The sequence below is a fragment of the Colias eurytheme genome, chromosome 32 (genome assembly GCF_061535395.1).
Source record: "Colias eurytheme isolate Ceu_HAF_F1 chromosome 32, ilColEury1 Martin Lab GWU primary, whole genome shotgun sequence".
In the NCBI taxonomy this organism is placed as follows: domain Eukaryota; kingdom Metazoa; phylum Arthropoda; class Insecta; order Lepidoptera; family Pieridae; genus Colias; species Colias eurytheme.
This window is the reverse complement of record NC_143011.1, coordinates 910,553-931,315: the sequence shown is the minus strand read 5'-3', so window position 1 is coordinate 931,315 and position 20,763 is coordinate 910,553. Positions and strand designations below refer to the sequence as shown.

The 20,763-nt window shown below is 33.2% G+C and overlaps 1 long non-coding RNA gene across 2 annotated transcripts; it reads right to left on the bottom strand.

Moving 5' to 3' along the window:
• Positions 1-829: 829 nt before the first annotated feature.
• On the bottom strand, positions 830-20,748 carry LOC149895102 (uncharacterized). 2 transcript variants are annotated; one of them, XR_016458541.1, is made up of 5 exons: positions 20,720-20,748; positions 20,339-20,450; positions 2,068-2,511; positions 1,630-1,773; positions 830-1,238 (listed from the first exon to the last, which is right to left on the bottom strand). It is a non-coding gene; the product is annotated as an uncharacterized LOC149895102 (long non-coding RNA). The 2 variants fall into 2 exon arrangements; XR_016458542.1 differs by lacking the exon at positions 830-1,238 and having other exon boundaries at positions 1,326-1,773; positions 2,115-2,511.
• Positions 20,749-20,763: the final 15 nt, after the last annotated feature.

Here is a 20,763-nt window from a genome sequence, read left to right as displayed (position 1 = left end):
CTACGGGGTATAAAATTCTAAAAAAAATAGAGGTGATGCATGCTAATTAACTCTTTCAACGATTTTTGGTTTGATCAAAGTATCTCTTATAGTTTTTGAGATAGGTTGATTTAACTGTAATTTATTATATTTGCTGCTACGGAACCCTTTGTGCGCGAGCCCGACTCGCACTTGGCCGGTTTTATTCTTATCTAGTTACATTAAATTGACTTTGTTGATTTTTAATATTGAAGTTGTTTTCTCAATATTTCTAGTCCCTTAGGTATTTTAGTAATTTAGCTGCAAGCCAATAATTTAAATAGTAGTTAGGACCATTAATATTACTTAGTTAAAATCTTAAAATTTTCATTTGTCAATATCATTCATCAGTGTTTTTTTTTAATTCTATCATTTTATAATCCTCGTAGTGCCTTTTTTAATTTATGTACCTACTGAATTAGGTGTTAGGAAGTTATACCTAAGTTTATTATAAAAAAATAAAAATATAGTTATTTATATCAGTTCCATCTGTCGGTTTGCAATGATTAATTTGTTAAGTTCTTCATACACTGTTTATTGAATCGAACATGTGAATAATGATTTTAGTAGTTCATTTCTATGTGTTTCTATGGCATACTTAGATCATTAAGTAAATGGCATAAGAAAAAGCTAATTTTAAGTAGGTAATAAGTACTAAACATTGTCTTGTGTAGTAGATGATAGGCAATTTATCTAATCAAAACTTTATAAAACAGCTATCTTCATAGATTATTTACATATTATATCAAAATTTAGTTTCATAAAATCAATAATAATAATTATTTTTGAATTGCGAATAAAACAACAATAATTGAAACTAAAATGGTTTTATTAACATGACTATATTATTCAACTAATGGTAACAGTAATACATTTTTTCATACAACTTAAATAAAATCTATACATAAAAAAAACGTAGGAAAATACACTTGAATATTTTTTGGGTGCGATTTACAAAATAATAATCGAAGCAAAAAATATGCTACCCCGGGCTAGACGTAAACAGTAGTGCATGGATAAACTTAAAATTTTGAATAAATATTATTATAAAAACAGGTCGGATCAATATATTAAAGGCTAAACATAATATAGTATAACATCTTGCTAAGACCAATAGGAGCGTAACAATGCGGATCTTCCACGGAGCACGATGGTGGTCTGTTTCGTGCTTTCACGTGTTTCTTCTTAGTGACGCTGCTTTGAGCACCTGGCGCGTCTGGCTGAAATTGTTTAAAATATGAATATTTTTGTTATCCTTTTTCACATGCATGAGTATGTATCAATCAAAAATCAAGAATAGTCCATAGTAAAGATTCAATTGAAATTCAATTTATGAATAGATATAATATGAATTCTTGAAAGTCACAACTTTGGTTTTTAACAGCGATGTTTATTATAAAACTTATTGTTTGTAACGAGAGTTTTATAGTTAGAAATTAAAGATTTTAATGTATTTTACAACAAATATAGTTAATAGTATAAATTTATAAAAAAATATATTTTGTTCTAATAGTAACAGAGGTTGCATTGAGGAAACTATTTTTGATCAATACTTTATGTAGTTTGATCGTTTCATAAACAAAAATTAGGCCAAAAATATAATTAACATACTTAACTGGTGATTCCATTTTGTACTGATACAAAGCCTGTTTTATATATGTACAATATTTTGACATCAATTATTCCTTTTATTGGTTGTGTCATTCCTCCTCCTGATGAAACTGTCTTTATGTTATAGAGTAATTTGTGGCATTTCTGAAAAAAAAAAAATCCACATTTAATGAAAACCTTTAATTTGTCAAAACTAAATCAAATAATTGGGACCACCACATTGCAGGCAGCTTTCAAATAAAAAAAAAAGAATTCTCAAAATCGGTTTTCCCAGTGAAAAATTATGATGTAACAAACCGAAAAAGAGAATAAGTTCAATTTCGAAGTCGATTAAAATGTAAATTTAATCATGATGTGTTATTATTTATTATATTTATGTAGTTTAAATGTTTCACAAACAGGAATTAGGTCAATAAATATATTATGTATGTACTTAACTTGATATTTTTTCTCATCAAAATTCTTCATCAAAACTTTATATGTACCTAATATGTAAAATATTTTGCCCTCAAGTCCTTTTATTGGTAAAATAAGTAGTATCTTTCTTCCTATGGATGAAACTGCTCTTTTATATTTTCCTATTTCTACTGGGATTCAATTGTGGCGTTTCTGAAAAAAAAAAAACATTTATAAAATATTTGATTATCCTCATTTTTTATCACTGGCAATCATTTTAAACGTTTTAATACACTTTTTTTAAATTTATTGAGAGTTTTGCATCCATACTTTTGTTATCTAAACTTAATCAAGATATTATGTTTTTTTAATGCTCCTTTTTAGACAAACAGGAATTATACCAAACAAATATAATATACTTAACTTGTGATTTAATGTTGTCATATTAAACCTATTATTTTGTGTTGTTTGTCCGTCTTCTGCGATCTGGAAAATATGATGAAATATATAAGTTGTATCATAAATTTAGAAAGATAATAAGAAGATTATAAAAGATAATATAAACCTATGACAAATATCCGCAAAAAGGAACACTGTTTTCAATTTTTTTGACTGGCAGCGAGGTGTTTCACATCATACTGAGCAAATTATATCTGAAACTTTCTGTATTAATGCAAAACTACCACCTCCTCCTTTATCCAGGCTTGGGACTGGCTGCGATGAGGTAGAATAAAATAATCTCATAAAATTTATTCTATTCACCCTCAAACACAGGCGGAGTTACCTAACTACCGTCTAAGTACTCGATATACACTAATTACTACTATTAGGCCCCCCGCGCACTAGGCAGCCAGGCTGCGGCAGCCAGGCTGCGGCAGCCAGTCAAACATATGACGTTGTATGGGAGCCCACGCACTAGGCAGCCACGAAATCTCGGCTGCGGCAGCCAATGAAACGCGCCTATATGCACGGCAGCCAGCTGGCTGCGCGCAGCCAGAACGTGTGTAGGCGAATGTATGTGGCTGCGGCCAGTCTCCGCGCACTAGTTGTAGCAGCCAGACGTATTTTGCGTTCCGAACTTTGATAAGATGACTTTCGATACAGAGAAATTTATTCGGGAAATTCAACAAGCTCGCATAGGAGTATCAATGGCATTGATTGAATTTCGTATTTTTTCCAAAAGGTTATCAAACGATCGCACTGACATCCTCGTGTAGTTAAAAAACCGGTCTGGGAATGCGCGAATATCTTTGAAATAGGTTTGGAATAAGCCTTTTGAGTGTCTTTCTAGAAAAAGAGGATGAATCCAGTATCTTTTCTTTATTTTGCGTTTTTTACGAGATAGGTAAGCAATAATTATAAGTTCTTCCACGTCCATATTGCTCGACGGAAGGATTTAAGTCGTTGATTGGCTGTTATAACTGGCTGCGCAAATATTCTGGCTGCCGCAGCCTGGCTGCGCAGCCAGGCTGCCTAGTGCGCGGGGGCCCTTATACTTAACTATAAAAGAAATAAAAATTGTAAAGTGTGTATATGATTGACACGTGTTTAAGTAAAGCGTTATGCGTGTAATAAAATTAAATTAAATAAATATAACCATGATTCTATCAAAAATACATACTTAGGTATACACGTAAATAAAATGTATGAATAAAATATCTACATTCTACATCAATAATTTACACGATCTAAATTAATTTACTCTAGTTTACTCTAGTCTATATACCTATAAACTAAATTTAATTGATTTTATGTACACAAAAATATAGTTTGTGTTGTGCATGTAAGTTTATGTTAAAAAACAAAATTGATTGATCTACATAGAAAATTGAAGCATAGCGAGACAAAATATTTAAATATTACTGTAAAATGCGCTCAGCGAATGTAAAAGTACGATATTAGAAGTAATGATGTAGCGCGTTGTACTGTAAATATACGTCGGACGTGATGCAATTTATAAAAATGAAATGATAGCCCTTCGAATATAGAATAACGATGGATCATGAAAGACGATAGCGGGCGCTTTTAGTCCAACGGAAGGAATGGATCCGCGGACGGTACCGGGTCGGTGTCGGGCGGAGCTGCGCGCGAGCGGCCTCGCTCGGCGGCGAGACGTGGCCGGGCCGGCGCGCGCCGCGGCGGGCGCAGGAGCGGCTCTGTCGCAGAGGTGAGTGCGGTGCCCTAAGTCGCTTTGCATTGGCGCTGCGGCGCGCCTGCAGTGATGGCGGTGGCTAGATGTAGACAGTGTCGAAACAATAGAATATTACGATTGATAATGCGGGGCGTTTCTCTCAAGTTATATGTATTAATATTTATATTACATCTCATATAATATGTCATAATTGTGCTAACCTAACCAAAATATTTGCGTATTTGAAAAAAAAATGGACAGATCACGGATACACAAAATAAAAACAATTTTATGTTCCTATAAATAATTGTTATTTATTTTAAGTATCAAATTTGATAAATGTTTTTATTTTTTTATTTTTATTAAGAATTTCCAACAAAGAAAACATAATTTATAAACTCTTAATAGTTAATACTAAAATAGCTTATCGTATAATAACAATATATGTTTCTTTACTTATAGGAAATTACAACAATCGTATATTTAAACGGATAACAATATCATTTATTTTAATGAAAAAATGAAATACAATTTCTGATGCAGGAAATACAAACAAACAAATAATAATTTACCAAAGTAGATCCAAAACAAATTTGCAATAATATCGTTTTTACTAATATTACTAATTACTAATTAAAAAACTAATGCTGACTACTATTATTATTATTACAATTTATTGTAAATAGTATGGTGCTTATCGACATGTTTCATTGAAATGTTTATTAAGAATACGCTTGAATACCGCAAGTGAATTGTGAAATATATCAATTTCACGCGACTTTGCTGCAACAACGTTGTACTCATGGGTAAGTCTAACTATTGGGGAATGCTTCCATAAGTTTGTTCGAAATGGAGGAGTTCTGAGTATAGCGCAGGGATATCGAGGGATCCTGGCGGGGACATTAATACATATTCTGCCCAATAATTCAGAAGAATCAATACAATTATTAATTATTTTATATAAGAAAAATATATCTAACATTGTACGTCGAGATTTTAAGCTCAACATCTTGAAGTTATTGAGTCTGTCCAGATAACTTGTGCAGGTTTTACCAATTCCAGTTCTGAATGCTAGACAACGGACCAGTAATTTTTGTAAACGCTCGATCCGAATTATATGCGTTTGATAAGATGGGTTCCAGACTGTACAACAATACTCCAGACGACTACGAACGAAGTTGTTGTAAAGTACAAGCGCTGTTTTAGGATCCTTGAATTCTTTGGAGCACCGTAGGATGAAGCCAAGCGATCGATATGATGCAGCCAATATGTTGTAGTAGTGAGATGTAAAACGTAATTGTTGAGTGAATGTTATCACTATCATGTAAACAAAATTTAAATGGACATGTTTATTAATATTATTTTATTAATATACCGTGAAATATTCACAAAACGAAAGATGTCGTTTACTTTAAAAGTCAAAGCAGTATCATGAAAGGTCGGGAACCTTCAGATGCTGGGAAATGTTACCCAGGCATTTTTTTTTTCTCTTTTTCATATAAATCGCATTTTACTTTTCCAAAAAGCTGGTACATCTCAGTAAAATGAGCATTATTTCGATTTCTTTTGCTGCAAAGATTTCGTAGTGGGATTATGTTGTAGGCAATAAAAAGACAAAAAAAGCAAAACAGAATATTGTTCATTGACTATTAAATAAAAATAATCATACTTTTACATTTAAGTTGTGCTTTAAATTCAGTGATTTAACTTTATTTATGGTTATTTCCGAGATACCAAATTAGGCTTATTTTTCCGAAATTAACCGAATAGAAATAATATTTATTAACTATCAAATTATGTGGTAATATAAAATGTGCTAACCCTAAGCTTCTTTTGATGCTGAGCAATGTTGTAAAATATAGATCGCTACATTATTAGGTAATTTTGCCCATCATTGTAACTTTTGTTTAGAACAACCTTCAGTGGTAGTTATAATATTTCAAACGTTATTTAATGACATATTATGAGTAAAAGAAACCTGTGTTTTCGCCATCGTGCACAAACTATCAACTTGAATTTTCACCATTTTTTTTTCCCGCGAAATGACACATGATATTCAATGAGTTACAACAAGTTGCTGATTTAAATTAGCGACACACACAATAGGCAGTGTTGACAGACAAATTAACCAACTATTTTACACCAAATACTTTGAATGTTGCCAAAGTATGAAGGTATTTTTGCAATTTAAAAATTGACTTATGAATTGATCTTCGGGCAAAGATATCCTTGGTAAAAAAATCACAATAAGACACTATGCATTTTCGAAGTAATTATGATATTGATTAATTGTTTTTGATAATGTAGTTTTTTTTTGCGTTGGAAAATATTCAAGAATATGGTTATCATACTAACAAAAGATGTTTTCAACTCTTAGAGTATTTCATACATTTTACATTGTCTTAATAAAATATTGTAAATAACAAAAACTTATAGGTGATACGTAAACATAAATGTTCTACTTATGTATCTAATAAAAACTAAAATTATATTTTATAGATAGAGAGAATGTATTCCAACATTAGGTACATTAAGATAAAATGTATTTTACATAATGATAGTATGTACTTTATATACAATGAGTTCTTAATATTACAGGTTAACGTTGACTTTTTTTTAAATTACACATAGTATAAACTATAACGTATTAAGAAGAATTTAGAGAAGATATAAAGAAGAGAAAGAAGAATAGGCACAGTGGTGTAATTAAATAACACGAAACGAAAAGGGCGAGTTACATAAGAAGGTATAGCGAAAAAATAGAAGAGTTGCCTGATACTTTAATTCAATAAAGTTTCTCTCGAAGAAGAGAAGGCAGAGTAAAAGTAAGGAAGAAAGTTTTTATTTTTGCAATACGAATTACAATATTATAACTTTAATTTATTTTAAGATAACTGTTGACAACGTAACGTGTATGTTAATATTTTTTTTTCATAAGTACATAATAATCGAAACCAACATTTGTTTTAAACTTTAGTTCCATTTAAAACGAGATAAAAGAATAAATTTTTTTATACTAAATTATAAAATAAATCTTGATCTTGCTTGATTGAGGTGATTCAAAATACTGGAATTACTAAATAAACGCTATTCACATATATATCGAACTATTCCACCATACTTCAATACTGAATACAGTCAAGTATTTTTATGTAAATTAAAATTCATTAACTCCACTCGCTTGCAGGATCCGTGCGATCAACCCCACCGGGTGAGACCCTTTTGGGAAGCCCAGCGAGTGCGATCAGCAACCGGATAGAATTCATGTTCTTGTTTGGATGTCGTTTCAGAAAATATTATCATACAAATCAATCATAAAAGCATAGCCTTCAGTGTTGTATTTGATGTCGTTAATATTAGGATTTTAGTTTCATGTTCGTTCTGTTATAATTTGCACTTCAGTTTAGTTCCAAAACTTTGTGACCTCACATACGACGGCAACTGGATCATAATGCCATTTTTTTTAATAACATATATTATATTTACCGTGAACTTTCACTGTGATAGTCAATTTTCTTATGTTTTGATTACAATGGCTTTTATCAAGGATTTTGTCCACTTACGACGTTTCCTTTGGTGAACAGAAAATTTCTTTTGTCAGCTTCGAGACATTTTTGGAGTGAGAAAAAGTCATCATGTCACTCATGTTTGTTTGGCTATTGCGTCTGACCAATGTTTTCATTGCTTTCTATAATAGTAAAATGGCTATGACTGTTTATTATAATAGTAAAATGGCTATTTTAATTAGATAACGTATGTAATTCCAGTATTTGTTTCTTGTTTCGTTGATGCGGCAAATATATTCTTGATGTTCTATCATTATTATTTTTTCGTTTTTTTTTTTTGTTATTCTTTTTTTGTTTTTGTTCTTTTTTGTTTTTTTTTTGTCTTTTTTGTATAATATCTTTTTTTCTGATATTTTTTTTGTTTTTGTTCTTTTTTGTGTGTTTTTTTTGTATATTTCTCTTTTCTGATATTTTTTATGTATTTTTTTTGGTAGCTATTAAACAATTTGCCGTTTTAAATAGAATAATTAAAAAATACATTTTAATTTATGCAAATTAAAGGCATACGAAATAATCTAAGAAGTGAAACTGCCACCCTTTATATTATTTACGTTAGTAACAAACGCTTGAATTTATTCGATGTGATGAATAACCATATTCTTGTTACAATATTTTTTACATAAAATACTCGTAAATGCATATGCATGCTTTGCGCAGGTGTGATTATTATAATATACAATCTGTAATCAAAGTTTCAATTTATGAGGATTCGGGTATAATTTACAATTTAAGTACTGAAAATGTTGTATATTATTATACCCAATCATAAGCTTTGCTTTGAATAGAAAAGAGGAGACAAGATGTACCTCTTATGTTTTATGGTGCTGAGTTTATATTTCGATACTTATAATAAAATAATGTTGATGATTGTTCCTTTATCTCCTCAAGAAGCATAGGGCTTCAGTATATAGTTCATTCAGTAGATAAATAATAAATTAATACTAATAAAATATTCATAGATAAATTAATATAGTGGTTGGGTACTGAAAATGTGATGATTGGCGTACAGGGGGTCATCAGCTTTGCTTTGAAGAACACTTCAAGCAAAGAGAGACAAGATGTGCTACCAATACTTTATGCTATCGAGTTTGTATTTTGATAAATAATAAATTAATACTAAAAAAAATATTCATAAGTAAAATAATATAGTGGTTGGGTACTGAAAATGTGACGATTGGCGTACAATGGGTCATCAGCTTTGCTTTGAAGAACACTTCAAGCAAAGAGAGACAAGATGTGCTACCAATGCTTTATGGTATCGAGTTTGTATTTTGATAAATAATAATACTAAAAAAATATTCATAGATAAATAATTAATAAAGTGATTGGGTACTGAAAATGTGATGATTGGCTTACAATGGGTCATCAGCTTTGCTTTGAAGAACACTTCAAGCAAAGAGAGACAAGATGTGTTACCAATGCTTTATGGTATCGAGTTTGTATTTTGATAAATAATAAATTAATACTAAAAAAAATATTCATAGGTAAAATAATATAGTGGTTGGGTACTGAAAATGTGATGATTGGCGTACAATGGGTCATCAGCTTTGCTTTGAAGAACACTTCAAGCAAAGAGAGACAAGATGTGCTACCAATGCTTTATGGTATCGAGTTTGTATTTTGATAAATAATAAATTAATACTAAAAAAAATATTCATAGGTAAAATAATATAGTGGTTGCCTGGTTGGGTACTGAAAATGTGATGATTGGCGTACAATGGGTCATCAGCTTTGCTTTGAAGAACACTTCAAGCAAAGAGAGACGAGATGTGCTACCAATGCTTTATGGCATCGAGTTTGTATTTTGATAAATAATAATACTAATAAAATATTCATAGATAAATTAATAAAGTGATTGGGTACTGAAAATGTGATGATTGGCGTACAATGGGTCATCAGCTTTGCTTTGAAGAACACTTCAAGCAAAGAGAGACAAGATGTGCTACCAATGCTTTATGGTATCGAGTTTGTATTTTGATAAATAATAAATTAATACATACTAAAAAAAATATTCATAGGTAAATTAATATAGTGGTTGGATACTGAAAATGTGATGATTGGCGTACAATGGGTCATCAGCTTTGCTTTGAAGAACACTTCAAGCAAAGAGAGACGAGATGTGCTACCAATGCTTTATGGCATCGAGTTTGTATTTTGATAAATAGAAATACTAAAAAAATATTCATAGATAAATTAATAAAGTGATTGGGTACTGAAAATGTGATGATTGGCGTACAATGGGTCATCAGCTTTGCTTTGAAGAACACTTCAAGCAAAGAGAGACAAGATGTGTTACCAATGCTTTATGGTATCGAGTTTGTATTTTGATAAATAATAAATTAATACTAAAAAAAATATTCATAGGTAAAATTATATAGTGGTTGGGTACTGAAAATGTGATGATTGGCGTACAATGGGTCATCAGCTTTGCTTTGAAGAACACTTCAAGCAAAGAGAGACAAGATGTGCTACCAATGCTTTATGGCATCGAGTTTGTATTTTGATAAATAATAATACTAATAAAATATTCATAGATAAATTAATAAAGTGATTGGGTACTGAAAATGTGATGATTGGCGTACAATGGGTCATCAGCTTTGCTTTGAAGAACACTTCAAGCAAAGAGAGACAAGATGTGCTACCAGTGCTTTATGGTATCGAGTTTGTATTTTGATAAATAATAAATTAATACTAAAAAAAATATTCATAGGTAAATTAATATAGTGGTTGGGTACTGAAAATGTGATGATTGGCGTACAATGGGTCATCAGCTTTGCTTTGAAGAACACTTCAAGCAAAGAGAGACGAGATGTGCTACCAATGCTTTATGGCATCGAGATTGTATTTTGATAAATAATAATACTAAAAAAATAATCATAGGTAAATTAATATAGTGGTTGGGTACTGAAAATTTGATCATTGGCGTACAATGGGTCCATCAGCTTTGCTTTGAAGAACACTTCATGCAAATTTTTAAATTTCTAAAATACCTTCATACTTTGGCAACATTCAAAGTATTTGGTGTAAAATAGTTGGTTAATTTGTCTGTCAACACTGCCTATTGTGTGTGTCGCTAATTTAAATCAGCAATTTGTTGTAACTCATTGAATATCATGTGTCATTTCGCGGGAAAAAAATGGTGAAAGTTCAAGTTGATAGTTTGTGCATGATGGCGAAAACACAGGTTACTTTTACTCATAATATGTTATTAAATAACGTTTGAAATTATTATAACTACCACTGAAAGTTGTTTTAAACAAAAGTTACAATGGTGGGCAAAATTACCTAATAATGTAGCGATCTATATTTTACACATTGCTCAGCATCAAAAGAAGCTTAGGGTTAGCACATTTTATATTACCACATAATTTGATAGTTAATAAATATTATTTCTATTCGGTTAATTTCGGAAAAATAAGCCTAATTTGGTATCTCGGAAATAACCATGGTAAATAAAGTTAAATCACTGAATTTTAAGCACAACTTAAATGTAAAAATATGATTATTTTTATTTAATTGTCAATGAACAATATTCTGTTTTGCTTTTTTTGTCTTTTTATTGCCTACAACATAATCCCACTGCGAAATCTTTGCAGCAAAAGAAATCGAAAGAATGCTCATTTTACTGAGATGTACCAGATTTTGGGAAAGTAAAATGCGATTTATATGAAAAAGAGAAAAAAAAGCCTGGGTAACATTTCCCAGCCTCTGAAGGTTCCCGACCATTCATGATACTGCTTTGACTTTTAAAGTAAATGACATCTTTCGTTTTATGAATATTTCACGGTATATTAATAAAATAATATTAATAAATATATCCATTTAAATTTTGTTTAAGTACATGATAATGATAAAATTCACTCAACATTTATCAAATTTGATACTTAGAATAAATAACAATTATTTATAGGAACATAAAATTGTTTTTATTTTGTGTATCCGTGATCTGTCCTTTTTTTTCAAATACGCAAATATTTTGGTTAGGTTAGCACAATTATGACATATTATATGAGATGTAATATAAATATTAATACATACAACTTGAGAGAAACGCCCCGCATTATCAATCGTAATATTCTATTGTTTCGACACTGTCTACATCTAGTCACCGCCATCACTGCAGGCGCGACGCAGCGCCAATGCAAAGCGACTTAGGGCACCGCACTCACCTCTGCGACAGAGTCGCTCCTGCGCCTCCCACGGCCGGCCGCCGGCTCCGGAACTCACGACCTACCGCCTTGCAGAGGACTCTCGACACGCATTTCCACCTGTCACCGAGCCGATAAGGTCCATTCAAATCCATTTAAATTCCTATGAACCAAGCAGCTGCTATGACTTTACATATCCATAACATTATTATATATAAGAAAAGTTCAGTCAATTTTATAAATTACTGTCACCGCCACTGACATATAAATACTCGACAATGCGCATACAACCTTAAAACCAATAACAAACTTATACATTCGCTCTCGCATTTTACTTTAATACAAATAATTTGTTACACAGTGTTTCAACTTTAACGTAGAATCAATTCGTTTTTTAATGTTAGCGTCGTGATGATAAGAGTTCATAAAAAAATACGCACAATGTAAACGTTGGCAACATGATTTGATTTTATAATTGATTTCTGATATAGAACGGAGGTGAACAATTTCATTCCAGGAAGCCGAGTGTGTAATGCTTGCAAGTGTAACTCGTCAATCTACCAAGCAAAGTGAATAGTGTAATGCATGGTGGGAAATCCCTAAAGTAACTGTGGAATGACGACGTTATTTACGTAAGGTTTACCGTTGATTAATTTTTCCCTATGTACAAGAAGCATTAAATCGTTCCTATCCCGTACGCGACCTAATGCCACGTACAACTGTCCGTGACTAAATACGTCCGATCTTAAATCTATGCCGACCCTATTAATAGTTTGACCTTGACTCTTATGAATGGTCATTGCATAACACACCTGAAGGGGAAATTGCAATCGACACATTTCTATTGGACTATTATGATCAATGGGGGCTTTAAACATGATTCGCGGTATAAAAAACAATTCGGCTATTCCCGGTTTGCGCACTGTTATCAATCGAGGTGAAGTCGCTACGATTATAACTTTAGTACCATTAACTAAATGATCTGAAAAACTAAGGTTACGAATTATTATACAAATACATCCTACTTTTAAAGTGAGATCGTGTTCTGGTATACCTTTAGGGTGCATACTATTCAACACGTCTACGCCTAAATACAATTCGTCAGTGTCATCCGTAGCCGTTTTATCTACTGAATAGAAATGTAAAAGGTCGCCTGGCAAACGGTCTAATACAGTCCTATTTATTTCTCTAATATTAGAATTGTGAGTGGAAAGAATGGCCCTACCTACACAAACTTCTGGCTCGTTTTCTAAAAGGAAATCCGAAAAAACAAAATTAATTAACTCATTTAAATCAGTAGTAAATGATAAAAGTGAAAGGTCTATTAAATTTTGACAAGATCTACCCACCTTTACCGAATGTAAAGGCAAATTATTTGAACCTACTTGAAGTAAAAAATCAGAAAAAACACTATCTTCACTACACCTCTGAGGTGTAGTTAGTGAAAACGTCTTTAAACTCTGCCATAAGGGCGATGATTTTACTGATGCATTAAATACATCTGAATGACACTTGGCGTTCGTAACTACGGGCGGAATCTGACGAAAATCTCCGGCAAAAATGATAACCTTTCCCCCGAAACTTTTATTAGACTTCGTCAAGTCTTGCAAAGACCTATCTAACAAATGAATGAGGTACTTGTGTACCATCGGCGCTTCGTCGTAAATGATTAAATCGGAGTGTAGTATGAGTTCAGCTCTCTGGGTTCCGTTTGTTACATACCAATAGCCTAAATCGTCAATAGCGCTTAACGGATACTTAAACATACTGTGCGCAGTCATACCGCCCTCATAGTTCTGCGCGGCAATACCTGAACTCGCTGTGCATAAAACTACACCGTTGAGTACGCCCCTCACGTACGCTGCTATCGTATTTAATAGCAACGTTTTACCAGTGCCTGCCGGACCGTCTATATAAATAGCACTTTCGTTACTATTGCGAAAACCGTGATCAGTGAGCAAATTTTGCACATATTCGAACACTTGCCGCTGGTCATGAGACAGCTTGGGCGTCCAAACATCCACAAATTCGCGTAACCCGTCTGCATCGTGTAGAGCCTTCTCACGACCTAGTTCGGTGGTGTCATCGTGCGCGTCAGGCAAACCTTGCTCTAACAAACACGAACCATGTTTTCGCAATAGACGGTCAATTTGAACCAAGGCCTGGGTGTACGCTCTATCCGGATCGTTATTTACGCGGTTAAGTATATCTTCAGCTAGTTCATTTTTAAATTTTTCCCACAGTGTCGCTACTGCTACCCCGTTAACAGCCAATAATACGAAAAAGTTACGCAGGCGTGGTCCGGTCAAAAAACATGAAGCTTCCTGCATAGCTATCTCGTATTCGGCTTCATCGTTGGCGATACCAACGGCTTTAGCGGCCTCCTGGAATGTGTTACAATTTGGACCACCCAAGTTATAAAGATCCCTGTAACTACGGCAGGGGTGTAAAGCTAATAGTAATCTTAAATAAAATTGTTCACCTCTGTTGGGCGCGACCCAAAATAAACGCGTCACTATTTCTCCCCTCTGTCTTTTTGTCAAAAATTTTCCGTTATTCATTTCGTAAATAATTGTATTTTTTGTTGAGGGGCGGCTGGAATGAACTATGTACCTCTCGTAAAAATCTAAATATGTTAACCTATCAAATTCTTCACCGAGGGGACGATTAAAATACGTGATGAGATCCGAATTTGAATTTTGAACAGCACGCGATTCATTTCCCGCCTTAAAAAAAATAGACTGATGATTTTCTAAATGAACATCTAACATTTTTACAGTAGGCTCACGTCCCGTAACGTCAAACTCAAAAACTCTCCAAGCAGCCTCACCAGAACCGATGTATCGTTTTGTGACGTACTGTTCTATTTCGTTATTTTTTAGTTCTTCTGGAACAATAGCGACTCGAGCCTCGTCTGGACCTTTAGTCATATATTTAAAGAGATATTTAACGACTGTTCGAGTGGAAACTGATTCTAAATTTAAATGGCAATCGTATCTAAGGAGAAGTGCAGCGTTGTATGGTACTATCCACAAATCACTAATTTCTACATCCCTCCCTCTGTATTTAATGGTGGCTGTATTTTTACTGTTACGCTTTAAGTTAATAAACCCTTTATCATTACAATATGTGACTTCTGTCTCTGGTTTTGGGAAATAGCTTGTACATTTTTTTTTTTCACTATCCCAACATTTTAAATCTGTCCTATGCGGCGGACCGCATGGACCATGTACCATGTAATCTAAAACAGCTTTTCTTAATTTTCCATCAACTTCTGAAGCGTCAGGAATATCTGCTCTAATAAATTTATCCACATCAGTACCGTGAACGGGGCCACCACCCTCGACTGCAAAACAGATATGAGCGTGTGGTAATCCCCGTTTTTGGAACTCTATTACATATAAAATATAAACAATTTTACCAAACCAAACCCCTGTGCGTAGATCCCTCAAAAGTTGTTGCAATTTAATGTTAAAAACTCTAGCACAAATTGAAGGCGTATTATGATGACCTGTTGTTGAATTTTGTATTTCAGGCCATTTGGGATTGCAAGTTAAAGTTAAAAGAAAAGATGGCAATCCTAATCTGTTAACTACTGCCATAGCATCCATATACTTTTGCTTCATATATCTAGGCCCCCCCGTGTAACTACTTGGCAAATAAACTCTACCAGGCACAACCCCACCCTCTCCTCGAATAGTCTCATCTACACTGATTTGCTGTAAAACTGACTCTACTTCTCTTAATGGAGCGGAACGGAGAGCATTATCCGTGTTACCTTTTTGGATGTTATACAGGTAACGAAGTCTTTCTTCTAAAATCCTACATTGCATATCAACTAACCACTCTTCGGACAAACGATTAAAATCGTTGAAACGGGATTCGCTCAGAAGGAGACATCTAACATATTTGTTTTGGGTTAGTTTTGCTCCATTATTGTCCGTTTTGTTAGGAAACCATCCAGGGTTACCGTGCGGATACAATAATGGATATTGAAAAGTTTCATATAGGGGATGCATTATATCTACTGTGTGAGGCTTTTTGTCTCCAATTTTCCAGATTGCAATGGCGCGAGGAATGTAACGCTCCTGCTCATTGCTTATAATGGCAGCAATCTCGTTGCCTAAAGGCATATCACCGAGAATGTTGCCATGTGTGCGTCGTGAGGTGTGCTCAAAAATGAGGTGTGCGTGGTCGGATGGTTCTTGGCTCAGCCGCTTGAAGCACTCTATATAAGGGTTGTGATTATGCAAGAAATTTGTAATCGATCGAATGACAGTTAAATCTAAATTTAAATTTGTAGCGAGGCTCTCTCGCTCACTGTTATCATAGATGTAAAGTCCAGCCGGATTAGTAGTTTCTGAGTACGCAAGATCGAAAACTCTGTGATAAACCCTCCCTTGAATTTTTAAAAATGATACCCCCGTTGTTGGATGTTGAAATCCGTGTGAAACGCCTAACGCACTAAAAGCAAATAAATTATTATAAGCCCTAGGTTTATGCAAAAAAGAAGGAAAGCTATAAAATGGTTCATTTAAAGGCGGGAAATTTTGAACGTTATAAGCGCCAGCCCCACAGCACCACTTGATACGATTCTTTTCCTCAAAGAACAATCTAGCATTACAGTGCCTACACAAAAACGCTTCCCTATCTAATAATGAAATGTTTTTAAAACTATACAATTTGACGACAGTTAAGCCGTCGCCACTCTTTGTACCTATTAAATTGTTTGAATTCCGTAATTCAACGTCTAAATTTCGATTAACTTGATTGTACTTATCTACTGCTTGCCTATTAACTTCTGGATTACTTTCACTAAACTTTTGACTGGCCTGCCTATGTATCTCGGGATTATTCTTAGTATATCTTTCAACTGCTCGTTTATTGATCTCGGGATTACTCTGATTATATTTTTGAACTGCTTTCCTATGAATCTCGGGATTGCTCTCGTTATATTTTTGAACTGCCTGCCTATGAACTTCGGGATGTTTTTCATTATATTTTGTGACCGCTTTTAAATGAGAATCTGCATCTATAGATCGCCTACCTGGTCGTCCCCTCTTACGTCCTACTGAATTTACTGATGAACTATCCGAATCTACGTTAATATTGTCTTGTTTGTGTGCTTTAGATTTATTATATTTAGCCGGTCTACCGCGTTTTTTACCTACAATCCTAACGTCGGGTAATTTTGTTATGCAGACAACGGGTGTCAGTGTTGTTAATTTAGGGTCGCGAATATTTTGAATTAAAACTTTTGGTTTTAGGGAATTTAATTTAGGGTCATATTTTGGGGGTATACCTTTATTAACTAAAACTATCGGTTTTAAATTAGACAATTTAGGATCGTCTACAATAACTAATTGGTCGTCTACATTAACTAATTGGTCGTCTACATTAACTAATTGGTTGTCTACACTAACTAATTCATTAATAATATTGACACTATGAAAATGATCTAAAATAATTTTATGAATTTGATATTGACTACCAAACGCCGGATTCCAAAACAAAAACTTTGCAAGAGTATCTAAATTGTTGCACTGAAAGAGACGTGCAGCTCCTACCGTATGCGAGTTATGGACGTATTTATTATTCGCGTCTACTTTATGGCTATTAAAGATAAAATATGTATTATTTGACCTCCAAAAAGATATCGTATTATTAGCGCCGGTGAAAAGGTAGCTATGTGTGGAGTCGTTGTGTGCAGTGTGAAATATTTTATTTTTTAGGATTAATTTTAATTGTAGAGTGTAAGTGGCTATGTCGCTGTCACATGTGGGAAACAGTCCGTTGTCGATCCAACTATCGTTGTCTGCCATCGATTTAATTTTAGCCAAATAGGTCCCTACACGTATATCAGAAGGCAATTCTTCAGGATATAAATGAGGATGATTATGCGCAACCCCAAGTGGTCTTACTTGAATGTATAACATGTCACCAAAGTCTAAAATAGTGTCAATATTTTCCTGAGAAAATACGGCTCTATTTAGAATAGAAGAATAAACAGCCGCGCATGTTGCCATCGCGACACATTGTGCGTTGTTACCCTTAAACCGGGGATCGGCTTGATGCGTTGACCCTTTAATAATAATTTGACCGATTAAAATAATAATAAAAACAGAATGAGATTTTATCAGGTCAGTAGAAACATATTTATAATGCCGCACAATTTATAATTTGTTAAGCAAATTGAAATGTTCCAAACAAAAAATAATGCATTGTACCTATGATTATAAAATACAAATCCGTATTCAATATGTTAAAGAAAATATCCCTAATGAAATTACCATTCCATTTCTAAAATTTCGTAACACAAAAATATCAAGTTGATTAGATATTGGTTGAGATCCAAGATGTAAAAGGAGTCGAAACTACTCTAAAAAAAATACTAACTCGCTACGAAATATGAATAAAATGTGGCGTCATTGTAGGTACCTACCTTACCCCGCAATCTATAAAAAAAAAATATTCGCTACGATCTATGTACGTTTCAGTATAATATTATTATATTATGTACTCGTATAATCCATACTTAATAATAAATGCGAAAGTAATTCTGTCTGTCTGTCTGTTACTCAATCACGCCTGAACTATTGAACCAATTTGCATGAAATTTGGTATAGTGATATTTTGATACCCGAGAAAGGACATAGGATAGGTTCTATCCCGGAAATCCTACGGGAACGGGTTTTTCTCTGAAAACGCGGGCGAAGCCGCGGGCGGAAAGCTAGTCATACATATCTTGAATTATTTGAAATGTTAATTTTAATCCTATCAAAACTATGCATGTACTTACGTAATATTATGATGTATTGGTAATTATTAAATCATAATATATAGTATATACATATAATTTATAATATGATACAACAAAGTCGTTCTTCCGTCTCCAATCACTAAAACAAAGTCGCTTTCCCTGTCCCTATGTCCCTTTGTACGCTTAAATCTTTGAAACTACGCAACGGATTTTGATGCGGTTTTTTTTAATAGATAGAGTGATTCAAGAGGAAGGTTTATATGTATAAATAGAGTGATTCAAGAGGAAGGTTTATATGTATAATAAGATCCATTAAGTAGTGGAGAAGTACTGTTATTTTTGAGGTTTCTAATGTGATGTCGTAAAAAATTACATTTATTCCGCTTACATTGCAAACGCAGGCTGAACCCTACGAGTTTTATCAAAATAATGTACTAAGTATTATACACATTGAAAAGATCTACAGAAAAGTCCGCGATGGTATATGTCTATCTCTTATGGATAACCCACAATAACTTTTTTTTGTCATTTACTTTTTACGACAAATAATGGCTAATTTTCGATGCGATTTGAACCAATACAGCATTAATTCTTAGCCAATTAAATACCTTGAATACATTGTTCATTTAATATAGATCTATATGACCCTTTACATCGTATGATTTAAGTGAATATTTTCGAAGATATTACAGATTTAAAAATTGCGGGACGTAGGGTTTGCGGCGGTACCGGCCGGCCGCCCGGCTATCTATTTTATACACGTGCGAAGCCGGAGCGGGCCGCTATGTTTCTATAAACAACGTTCACCGTTTTTCTGTAGTGTATTTAGTATCAGCATTGCAATTTGCACCCGTGCGAAGCCGGGGCGGGTCGCTAGTATTATTATAAAACCTGGTTTATAAGTCTCGCTTTAACGTTTAAACTTTAAAGTACATACCTACAATAATTTCTACAATAGTGTAAAGTAATTTAACTTCGCGACATAATGTGAATAATGCATTGAAATTTAACCGAAAATATAATAATTTATCTATACAGATAAGCTTTACAAAATATTTTATTGAAAAGAAAATAGGTAGGTATGTATGCGTACCTATAACATACGTCAATACAAAACATAGATATAATATGTGTTTGAATGATCAGAGACAATTTCATGATTTACAATCATTAATATTTTTACTATTTAAGGATATTTACAAATTTGAATGAATTCATAATAAATATAACTATCACACAAAATGGCGACCGACACCCGTGCCGCACGGCGCGACCGCTCGTCGCGCGCGTTGCCGGTTTGCGATTCCCGCGCATTTCGATTTACAACAAATTTGGAAAAAATAATATTACATACATTTACGGACTTATTACCTACTATATTTATACATTAAATCTTCTATTCTATTTTATGTTAAAGAAAATGACTTTATTCTGTAATCGATTAGGTACGTAGCTATTAGCTACCATACCTACCTAATAATTTTTTAACATATTAGGTAGGTAGGTATATTATGTCCAATTATTTATTTCAGATGTTGAACATTAGATACCAATTTTAGAAAAAATCTTGGAATAATAATTATGAGAAGTATCTTCTTATTTAGAACATTTCAATTTGCACAAAAAAAAGATAATAACTGATTGATTGCCTAACAGAGCCCTATAAAAATATGTATTAATTATTCAACCTAATATGAATAAAGCTTACCGGTAGCGATGCACGCCATTGCTGCTGCGTTGCCGCCGTTGTTGTTGCTAGATGCTTGAAACATGTTGTGAGGCACGAGGTCACGTAGAATCACGAAGTTAACGAAAATATACTGAAAACAATATGTGAATATATTAAAAAAACAAAGCATTAAACAAAAGAAATCACTTGTTTTCATTAAAACAAACCGTTGAAAAAAAAACAAAAGAATAAATCGTCATGAATTGAAATGAAGTCACCGGTACTTTTTGTAATTACCTAAAGAAATATATTTAATTGTAAGTTAGTAAAAATATATAAAGAAAACAATAAAATTCAAATCATTATTCCCTCAAGTACATTATGAGACCAATAATTAATAATAAATGTAAATCGACTTACCCTGCGAACAGATGAATTGTTAATGGAAGCAGTGTTAGCAACCT